The sequence below is a fragment of the Orcinus orca genome, chromosome 4 (assembly GCF_937001465.1).
Source record: "Orcinus orca chromosome 4, mOrcOrc1.1, whole genome shotgun sequence".
NCBI classification, from domain to species: Eukaryota; Metazoa; Chordata; class Mammalia; order Artiodactyla; family Delphinidae; genus Orcinus; species Orcinus orca.
In genome coordinates, this window is record NC_064562.1 from 102,936,560 (window position 1) to 102,946,800 (window position 10,241).

The window sequence follows — 10,241 nt, forward strand, 5'->3', positions numbered from 1 at the left end:
AGTGTGGATAGACCTCGAGTTGTCGAAATGACCAAGGAATTCTTCAGCTTGGGGTTTGACAATGTCTTTCGTTGTGCCTGTTACACAACATGCAGTGCCTTACAAGTGCTTATGCTTTTTGTCTGTAAAATTTTCTCATATGGGGTAACATAGTGTGGGAGTTAACACAGCCTGTTCAGCATATAAAGGTAACTCTCAAACAGAACAAATCCACCAGATACTGAAATTTTTAAAATCTGTGGCCAAGCTTGAAAACAAGAGAAGAATATCTCCAGGTTCCTGAGCAGGGAGGAGGCACTAAAAAGAAACAGTCCATGTGGGTATTGGAACCAGGTAAATATTACAGAGACTGTTGATACAACAACTACCCAGAATCTCAGCCCATGAGAAGTGGGGAGCTAGAACTGAGCCCCCCCGCAAGTAAAGCCAGAAGCCATGAAGGCTCTCCGTCCCTGAAACAAGCAACATAAGAAGTCCTTTTATTGGCCAGGGTTGCATAAGGAAGCTGACCATCTTTCAGGGCCATGGGAAGTAAAGGAACCACCCTAAAGAAAGCAGAATAACAACCAGCATTGCACACGCATCTGATCTGAATCCATACCTACCAAAGAGACACAAGAACCTGTTTTGAGCAACTACCATAAAACTGGTCTGGAATCTGTAAAATCCCAACCAAGTACACGTGTTTCATGGAAAACCACTCCCACTCAAGATAAGCTCACACAAAAAATTACTAATCCCATGAAGTAAATAACTGTTGGGAGAAAATCAGCAAACACAACAAATGCAACAAAATTCAGAACCATGAACTACAGATATAAAGCTATCTCAAAGAGGCCTAAAAATCATACCATTCAAACGTGCAATAATATAAATGAATAGCACACATGAAAGTAAGAAAGAAAATAAAATGAAAAAACATGACACTAAGGGAGGGACTGTGAAATTTTTTAAAAGAATTCAACTGAACTTACAGAATAAAAAACAGTCACTAACAAAGCGAGAGAGAGGCATGGACATATATACACTACCAAACGTAAGGTAGATAGCTAGTGGGAAGCAGCCGCATAGCACAGGGAGATCAGCTCGGTGCTTTGTGACCGCCTGGAGGGGTGGGATAGGGAGGATGGGAGGGAGACGCAGGAGGGAGGAGATATGGGGATATACGTATATGTATAGCTGATTCACTTTGTTATGAAGCAGAAACTAACACACCATTGTAAAGCAATTATACTCTAATAAAGATGTAAAAAAAAACCCCAAAACAGTCACTAAAATTAAAAATTCAATGGACATTCATCTGAAGAGAGAACTAAGGAACTGAATGATAGATTTGAGGAAAGCATCTAGAATGTAGCTGCAGCAATAAAGAGGTGGGAAGTATGAAAGAAACTGAGATGCATAATTTAGGATGAAAAAATTCAACATACATTTAATAGGAGTCCCAGAGAAGGGTGAGAGGAAATAGGAGATTCTACTGGGAGTCCAGGCCAAATCATTATGCAGGAGTGAGTAGATAAAGATATTTTAGACATGAAAGTCTAAGATGATTTACTGTAACATCCCCTTACTAAAAGCAATACCAAAAGCAATACCTTAGCAAGAAAGAAACTCAGCCCAGAAGAAAGGGGTGAGATGCAAAACACAATGGTAAGCCAAGAAATTCATGAAAAATTTAATAAATCTAAATAATACTGACTATAAAATTATAAAAACAATGATGATAGCCAACTGGGAGGTTTTTGTTTTTTAAGGTGGAACTAAAATACTACCCAACAATAGTAGAGAAGATGAGAGAGGGTTTTAGGAATTAAAGCACTCTGAGTTCCATGTATTGTTTGAAAAAATGATGGGGATATTAGATCTAAATCTTTGATCATGCTTGCTAACAACCACCAAATGAATAGAAATCATATGTTTAATTTCTAAACAGGTGAATGGTAAAGAGATAGGTGGAGAACCAAAAAAAACCCATGGTGAATGGAAACAAAAAACTTAAAATAAGCTAATAAAAACAAGTCCACACATATCAGTAATCATAACAAATATAAATGACTGTAGAGAAACTCTCCCACATAAGCCCAAGAAAAAATATACCGAAGGTTCCTCACAGTATTGTTTGTAACAAAGACAGCAGTTAGAAACAACCCAAATTTACCATCCTTAGGAGACTGGATAGATACATTGTGGTATATTTATAAACTAGAACTTTCCAGAAGAGTTAAAATGAATGAAATTGATTTATATATGAAACTGATTTTCATATATCAACAATGGATAGGGCTCAAAAATATATTGATAAATGAAAAAAGCAAGTTTCAGTATGGTATATACAGTATAATGCCATTTGTTTAAATTGTTTAAACACTCAAATAATGCTACATAGTGTTGATAAATAGTTAAACTATAAAAACATGGATGGGAAGGATACACATGCTTCTGGGAATGAAGTGGGGTGGGGCGCCCAAGAAAACTTCAATTGTATCTTTAATATTTTATTTCTTTAAAAATATCTGAAGCAAATACAGCAAAAGGTTAACTCTGTGTGTATTCCAGTTGGTGGTTTATAGCACCCTCTGTACTTTGCTGAATATTTAAAAATACTTCATAATAGAAAATGTATCTTTGACTCAAAATATTATAGAGCTGGGCTTTCCAATAACTAAATTAAATGTGCATTTACATTTAAATTTAATTATATTAAAAATTCAGTTCCTCAGTCATACTGGCCATGTTTCAAGTGCCCAGTAAGCACAGATACTGTATTGGACAATGCCATTTTAGAACATTTCCATCGCTGTAGAAAGCTCTCTTGGGGAGTTATAGAGCCCCAAGAGCACCCTGGTTCACACTACTTCTCATTATTTAATACTATGAGTAGATATTGATGATAGTAATATGCAAAATGAAGCACTGAACATAGAGCACAGCTCTACACCCCTACGGGAATTTGGTTAAGTCTTATTGCTGTGTTGCCTTTCATCAAATTACTCAAAGTTCCAGGAAGGCTGATGTCCAGTTAATTGAGATGCTCCTGTAGTATTTCAAGTGAAAACAATCACAGTAATTTAGAGCTGGTAATAATAGTAATGTTGTTCCAGCCACTGTATATTTGATTCCCCAACTATTCCAATTCTACCCAGTGCCTTCCCAAGGTATAAATCTGGTAAAATCAACACAAAAAGAGACACTTCTCAGATTTTCTCATTTACCAAAGTAAGTGCTTTAGAGAGTTATCTGAGTGGCCAGTATTTCGCTAGGAATTTCAACATCAACGACAGCAACAAAAACCCATTACAAAAGCATTGAGAAAGTTGGAAAAGCAAGCTTTGGCTTCAGGAAGGGAGAGACTTGAGACTTTGCCCTCAGACCTCAGAATTACTGCAGGTCGGTAAATTCTTTCCACTGGGGCTTTAACTGACTTTCTCATGGGCACACATTTTCCTGCAACTCCCTTAGCTGTCTTATCAAGGGTGACCTGTGAAATACACTAAAGCAGAAATGAGCTGGGTTCTATATGTAGATGATCCCCAAATGCAGAAGTTTTACCAGCCATTGTCAGGTTAACACATGGAAAATTCTTTGAGCTACAGAAAGCTTTGGAGAATGTAAAATTACTGATGATGTATGACTAAAGAACAAGTCAATTTCAATACAATGATTCCAGGACTTCCCTGGTGGCGTAGTGGTTAAGAATCTGCCTGCCAATGCAGGGGACACAGGTTCGAGCCCTGGTCCGGGAAGATCCCACATGCCATGGAGCAACTAAGCCCGTGAGCCACAACTACTGAGCTTGAGCTCCAGAGCCAACGAGCCACAACTACTGAGCCCACGCGCTACAACTACTGAAGCCCAGGAGCCTAGAGCCCATGCTCCGCAACAAAGACAAGCCACCGCAATGAGAAACCTGCGCACCACAACGAAGAATAGCCCCGGCTCGACGCAGTTAGAGAAAGCCTGTGCGCGGCAATGAGGACCCAACGCAGCCAAAAATAAAAAATTAATTAATTAATTTAAAAAAATACTATGATTCCATGAATGGGTGAGATAGATATAATAGTTCATTTGACAGTTGTATTTTGAACACTTCCTGGCATCAGGCACTGCCAGGGGACACCAAAATATAGAGACAGACATGGTCTCTGTCCTCGTACTGCTGAAAATCCGCAGGGAAGAGCTCTCATCCTGGCCCATGGCACCAGGTAACTCGTGAGACCAAAATGCTAACAGTGCTTTGAGGCCTGGCGAACTGTAGAGTCGGCTTCTCTCTGCGAAGAGAATTGAGGTCTTTATAAAAGGCAAAGCTCCCCAAATTCCAACTCTCAGTGAAGACAATTTCTCCTTGGCCCTGCCGCCCTTTGAGCCATATGCGTGGTTTTCATTAAACACCATAATCTCCCTAATCCCGCTGAGATAAATATGCAGTTAACACCCTGGAGACTTTCTGAGAAGGACCCAAATTCTACCCAAGGGATCTAATTAAAAGGAGAAGTGAGATGTTCCACTGGGGTCCAAGGCTAAAGATAACTCTTACAGAGCAGGAGAGAAGGAAAGCACGGTGGATGTGTACCCCTTCCCCGTGGGGAGGGGGCTACCCTTTACTGAGCATCTCCTTGGTTTCAGGGGCCATTCAGTCATCACTCATTCAATCCTCCCCACAACTCTGCAAAGCAGGCGTTTCCACTCCTAACTTACCAGTGAAGAAAACAAGCATCAGAGAGGTGCGGGGTCCCCTCCAAGGCCATCAGCTAATGAATTGAGGTCAGAACCTGGGTGTACGTGCTTCACCTTCGTGTTCTTTAACCCACCTGCTCTGACAGGTAAAAACAACCTCTAAGTTTCCTTCCAACGTCTCCAAGTCAATGAGTGCACCCAGTCATTCAGGGGGAAGAAGAAAGTCAAAGGAAAGTCAGGAAAGGCAGTTAAGCTGCTGATAATTAAGGGATTAGAACTGTAAACCACAATGAGCATTGTTCCATGAGTCTATTTTTATTACTTTCAAGTTTTATTCACTTGATAAGGTATTGGGAGAGTAAAACCAATCCAAAAGGCCTTTCATTCCCCTCAGTACTCAGGAAGCAGTGACATCTTCATCGTTGTGCTTTGTGGACAAATTAAGTATTAAATTATGAAACTAATCTGCTCTGATATCAGGAAGAATGTCAACTTTGATAAAGCTTTGCACTCTACGAAGATTGCTTTCTAAATGACCTGATCTGACTCAATGAATAATTTTAGAATTGATTTTCTGGCAGAGACACTAATGAATAAAAGACACTGTCTCCCAAGATAATCTTGGGAGGAGAGTTTTCCTTTTTCCAGAGACCTTTATTTCACCTTAGCTTTTCTTTTCAATTTAAATACAGCAGGTTCTTATTAGTCACCCATTTTATACACATCAGTGTATACGTGTCAATCCCAATCTCCCAATCACCTTTGCTTTGATGGGGTCGATACCACCATTTGTCCCCATTAGTGCTCGATGGACCAGAGACTTACAGCTTTTCAAGTAAATGCTGTTTATTTTGGTGTGAAGATGTATGTCCTAATCCCTGTCCTGGGCAGCAAGGGAAGGGATGCTTCCCTTATGCTTGAACCTGGGCCAGGCACTAGGACTAGAGGCCAAAAGAATATGGTCTTTCCCTTGGCAGAACTTAAGATCTCGGGGCAGAGGCAGCAAACAAAGAGAAGCCAACACAGGGTAAGAAGTGTCCTGGGAGCCCAGAGCAGGGACTCTTACTTCACTCTGGGGTGTCAGGGGTGCTTCTCAGAGAAGTAAGGGAGACAAAGGGTGTGCAAAGTCCAGGAGGAAAGAGACAGCATGGCACCTCCAGAAAACTTCCTGGATCTGAGCCAGCCCAGAGCATAGGATGGTGAAGAGGTCAGCAGAGGCCAAATCGTGGAGGGGCCTTTAAGCATGGGAGGAAGCTTGGTCTTTCTCCTGAGGGCTTTGGTTCAGCCCTCCTGGGATGGGGACATTTTTTGTTAAAAATCACCATGAGGTTTTTCTGACCTCACGTTTCCATGAGCGTCCTCCACTAGGCCAATATCAGACACAATGCCTCATTTTCTAAAGAAATAATTTGTAACACTGCCTTTGCTGTCTTGATACAGAATGCATAGGTAATATAACCTACCTAAGAAAAAAATACTTTAAAAAATCACTCTAACTGCAATGGAGAAAAAGAGGGTAATTTTAATATAAATAAGTAAATAAATTTTAATAAATAAAATTTAATAGGATGCATTTTAACATGTAAATATTTGGGCATAAATTACCAGAAGCCAAAAGGGAGGCCATCAGAAGTTTATATCGATATGTGGAAACACAGAGAATGCAACAGCCATAGATACTGGCCGATACAGTGGTGACAATGACAGTGTTGTATCTGATGAAAATACTATGAGTCATTATCATAAAAACCCTCAGATAAGTTCTCAGTCCACCACAGTGTAATCAGCACTGGATTCCCATTGTATTTGCTTTCTTAGAACATTTAGTATAAAGTGTATATCAGACTCTGCAAAAATAACTTCCGTTATGTAAAAACAGGCATGTTCCAGATGTGGCTAATTAGAACCATCATTCACCTGTAAGAATGTCTGGTGGGACATTGGAGGTTCATTGCAGAATTAAGGTGAGTTCTTTACTGTACAGAATTGTTCCATGTATGGCCACGCCTAACATCACTGACCCCCAATGCTTTAGTACCCCACAAATTACAAAGCACCCAGGGAATGGAACCACCTTTTTGGTGGAGGGTAATATGCCTGGTCTCTGTCCCCACTCTTTCCTGACTCTTCCTCTTGGGAAGAGAAGTGACCTTTTCTTTGGTGCCTTTGGGAGAATATCACCCCTTCTAGCTTCTCCTGTGGAGTAGCCATGCTGGAGGAATTCGGGACCCTCTCCAGCCAGGCAGAAATGCTTGTAAATGTCCAGCATAGCCCAGAACTGGTGGGCAAGTTAGCTCTGGGAAGAAAGCAAGCCCATTTGGCTGCAGATTTAAAACCAGTAATGAAATTGAGCTTTTGTTCCCTGTCTCCTGCAGCTCATTTCTCAATTGCTTGAAAGAAGCATTTGGGTGTTCTTTATTGCCCTCCACACACACCACATTCGGAAGAAGGAGAGTGATTTTTACTCTTGGGAAGGATGAGACCATCCAGAGAGAGTGAGTAGAGGGAGATGTGAAGAGGCCAAGTCAGAGGCCTGGAAAACCTAGCATTCAAGGCTGTGGTTTGCACATTGTACTTCCCGGAGCCCCAGGGTCTGGAGAGGTGCCCTCGGGTTTTCTGGGAGAGGAGACAGGGGAAGGGAGTACCAATAGCCTCAAAGAACCATCACTATTTTAACCGCAGCAGTTGTGATTTTTTTTTTTTTACTTATTTATTTATTTATTATTATTTATTTATTTATTTTTGGCTGAGTTGGGTCTTTGTTGCTGCGTGCAGGCTTTCTCTAGTTGTGGCGAGTGGGGGCTACTCTTCGTTGCAGTGCGTGGGCTTCTCATTGCAGTGGCTTCTCTTGTTGCAGAGCACGGGCTCTAGGCATGTGGGCTTCAGTAGTTGTGGCTCAGGGGCTCAGTAGTTGTGGCTCGCAGACTGTAGAGTACAGGCTCAGTAGTCGTGGTGCACAGGCTTAGTTGCTCCGCGACATGTGGGATCTTCCTGGACCAGGGCTTGAACCCGTGTCCCCTGCATTGGCAGACAGATTCTTAACCACTGCACCACCAGGGAAGCCCAGCAGTTGTGATTTTCTGTTTTTTATATGACGCTTGGTTTTACATAAAAGTTCATTTGTAAAAACAAAAAGTTTCCACTGCAAAAGAAAAAATGCTTGAAAACCAGTGATATAAAGTATAAAGAATGAACAGAGAAAAGAGCAATTCACAAAGGGGACTGAGAAGAATCTGCCAGAAACACAAGAGGAAGGAGGAGTGTTTGCGACCAGGAAGCCTCAGAAATGGAAATTCTCAAGACAGAGGGATGGTCAAAGGCACCCAAGGCCAGAGGGATGGCGGGTGGGATAGGGACAGAAGAGTGACCACTGGGTCTGCTGACACTGTGATCCGGCAGGGGGCCAAGCGCCAAGCCCACATGGCAGTGGGTGAAGAGGTGAGTTAAGGAGTGAGGAAGGTGAGCCGTGTGGACGTCACCATGCAGAAGGTGATGGAGATGGCAGGTATCAGTTTCCCAATGCCTCTGAGTAGTCAAAAGGATCCATGCACGAAGGATATTCAATCTCTGCAACATGCTGGATAACGAGCATTCTTCGTGGTAGAAACGGAGAAATCCTTCTTCAAACAGAGTGGCAGAAATAGGGGCAGCAGGGGCAAGGGGGAGTAAGTACAAGGGCACATCTTGGGCTTCTTTCCTGGAAGGACGAGGTGGAGTTTTCTGTTTGTTTGTTTCATGTTAAGGAGAACATTCATCTTTCCAGGAAGTCCTGGTGTCAGGTGGGAGCTTCAGTTAACAATGCCTCCTCTGTTTCTAGAAGACTGATGAATGTCAGGCCAGCAGGAGAGAATGGCTCCTCTCCCCTGCCCCCCACATTCCGTGTCCCGCTGGTAGCAAGGACATAAATGTTACTACTGGCTGCCTAATGGCCTGTGGAAGTCACTAAAGTGACATCATTAGTGTTGGAGACCTCAAAAGGGTTTCTGCCTTCATTCTTAGAGAAAAGCACTGGAAAGAATCCGAAAGCAACAGCTAGACGGAACAAAAACTTCTGAAGTAAAGAAACATTGGAAAAGTGATAGAGAAAAAATTAAGAATCTTAAGTGTCATTTTGCTAAGGGCAGCTCTGACATTCAAATTACTTTTGACCTCCCCACACAAGGGCATGGTAAGGAGTCAGAAATATTTACGTGGCCTTCTGAACTCCACAAGACAAACCCACAAGAGTCACTTCAGACCACTGGAAGGAACCAGGACCCATGTTCTTCTGGCTCCAACTCTGATCTTATGAATGACTCTGCTTTCCAACCGCTTGCATTCTCTGCGTCTTCCTCCACTCCTCAACAAAACTGCTTTTATAAACCTAATTCATTAGTGCCTCCCACGGTGCTCAGCTGCTTAAGGTCAGGTGGGAAAAGGTGCCCATGTCCTTAATTAAGTTTAGTCCTCACAACAACCTTGACTGGCATTGTTACCCATTTTATAAATGGGAAAACAAAGGCCAGGAGAACACAGGTCATTGGCATAAGGTCTCTCAGCAGATAAGTGGCAGAGTTAAGTCAAGAACAGAGAGATATCTAGCTCTAAAAAATATGGAATGATGAATGAATGAGAGGAAATTGAATGAATGATAAAGGAATAATGAACTACCATTATTATATATTTTAGAAATGCAAAGTCCCACTTGGGACCCTGTTTACTTTCAGGGTCCCTTCCTCGCCCATAAACAAGTTAGCCAGACAGTCCTGCTTGTGGTGGGAGATTTAATGTTCAAAACGTGATAACTAAGCAGGTTCTGGCACCTTCTTCTTGTAGCACACTAAGCTGTGCCAGATTGGTAAATCTTAAAGTATCCGGAAGATATTAAGTGACAGACAGATGAAAAACACCACTTTGTGGTTAAAGAAATGTTTATATATCCACCAAATGGAATGCAATGCAACCATTAAAAACATGATATTAGGGGCTTCCCTGGTGGCGCAGTGGTTGAGAGTCCACCTGCCGATGCAGGAGACACGGGTTCGTGCCCCGGTCCGGGAGGATCCCACATGCCGCGGAGCGGCTGGGCCCGTGAGCCATGGCCGCTGAGCCTGGGCGTCCGGAGCCTGTGCTCCGCAACGGGAGAGGCCACAACAGTGAGAGGCCCACGTACCGCGCAAAAAAAAAAAAAAAAAACCCATGATATTAAGGAGTTGCAAATGGCATATTACAAGGCTAATTGGGAACAGATGTGTGCATGTATAACACTAACAATAATTGACTTTGGAAATGGGATTGTGGTTAATTTTTTTTCTTCTTTTTTATACTTTCTTGTGTTTCCCAGTTTTCCTTCAATTAGCATTTATGATTTTTAGAATTAAAAAATAAGTCAAACTTTCCATTGTTATTGAGCACCTGCCAAAATCAAGCCACTGGAGTTCATCTTTCTGTAGGGCGCAGTGTGTTCGAAACCTCAGGTCATCCTCTCCTCCCGTTCTCCATGGACACCCTGACTCCTTGGGGCATGGTTTCCCATTGTACAACAGCACACCATTTTGCCTGTCCCTTGCCTGGACTTGGCAGGAGGC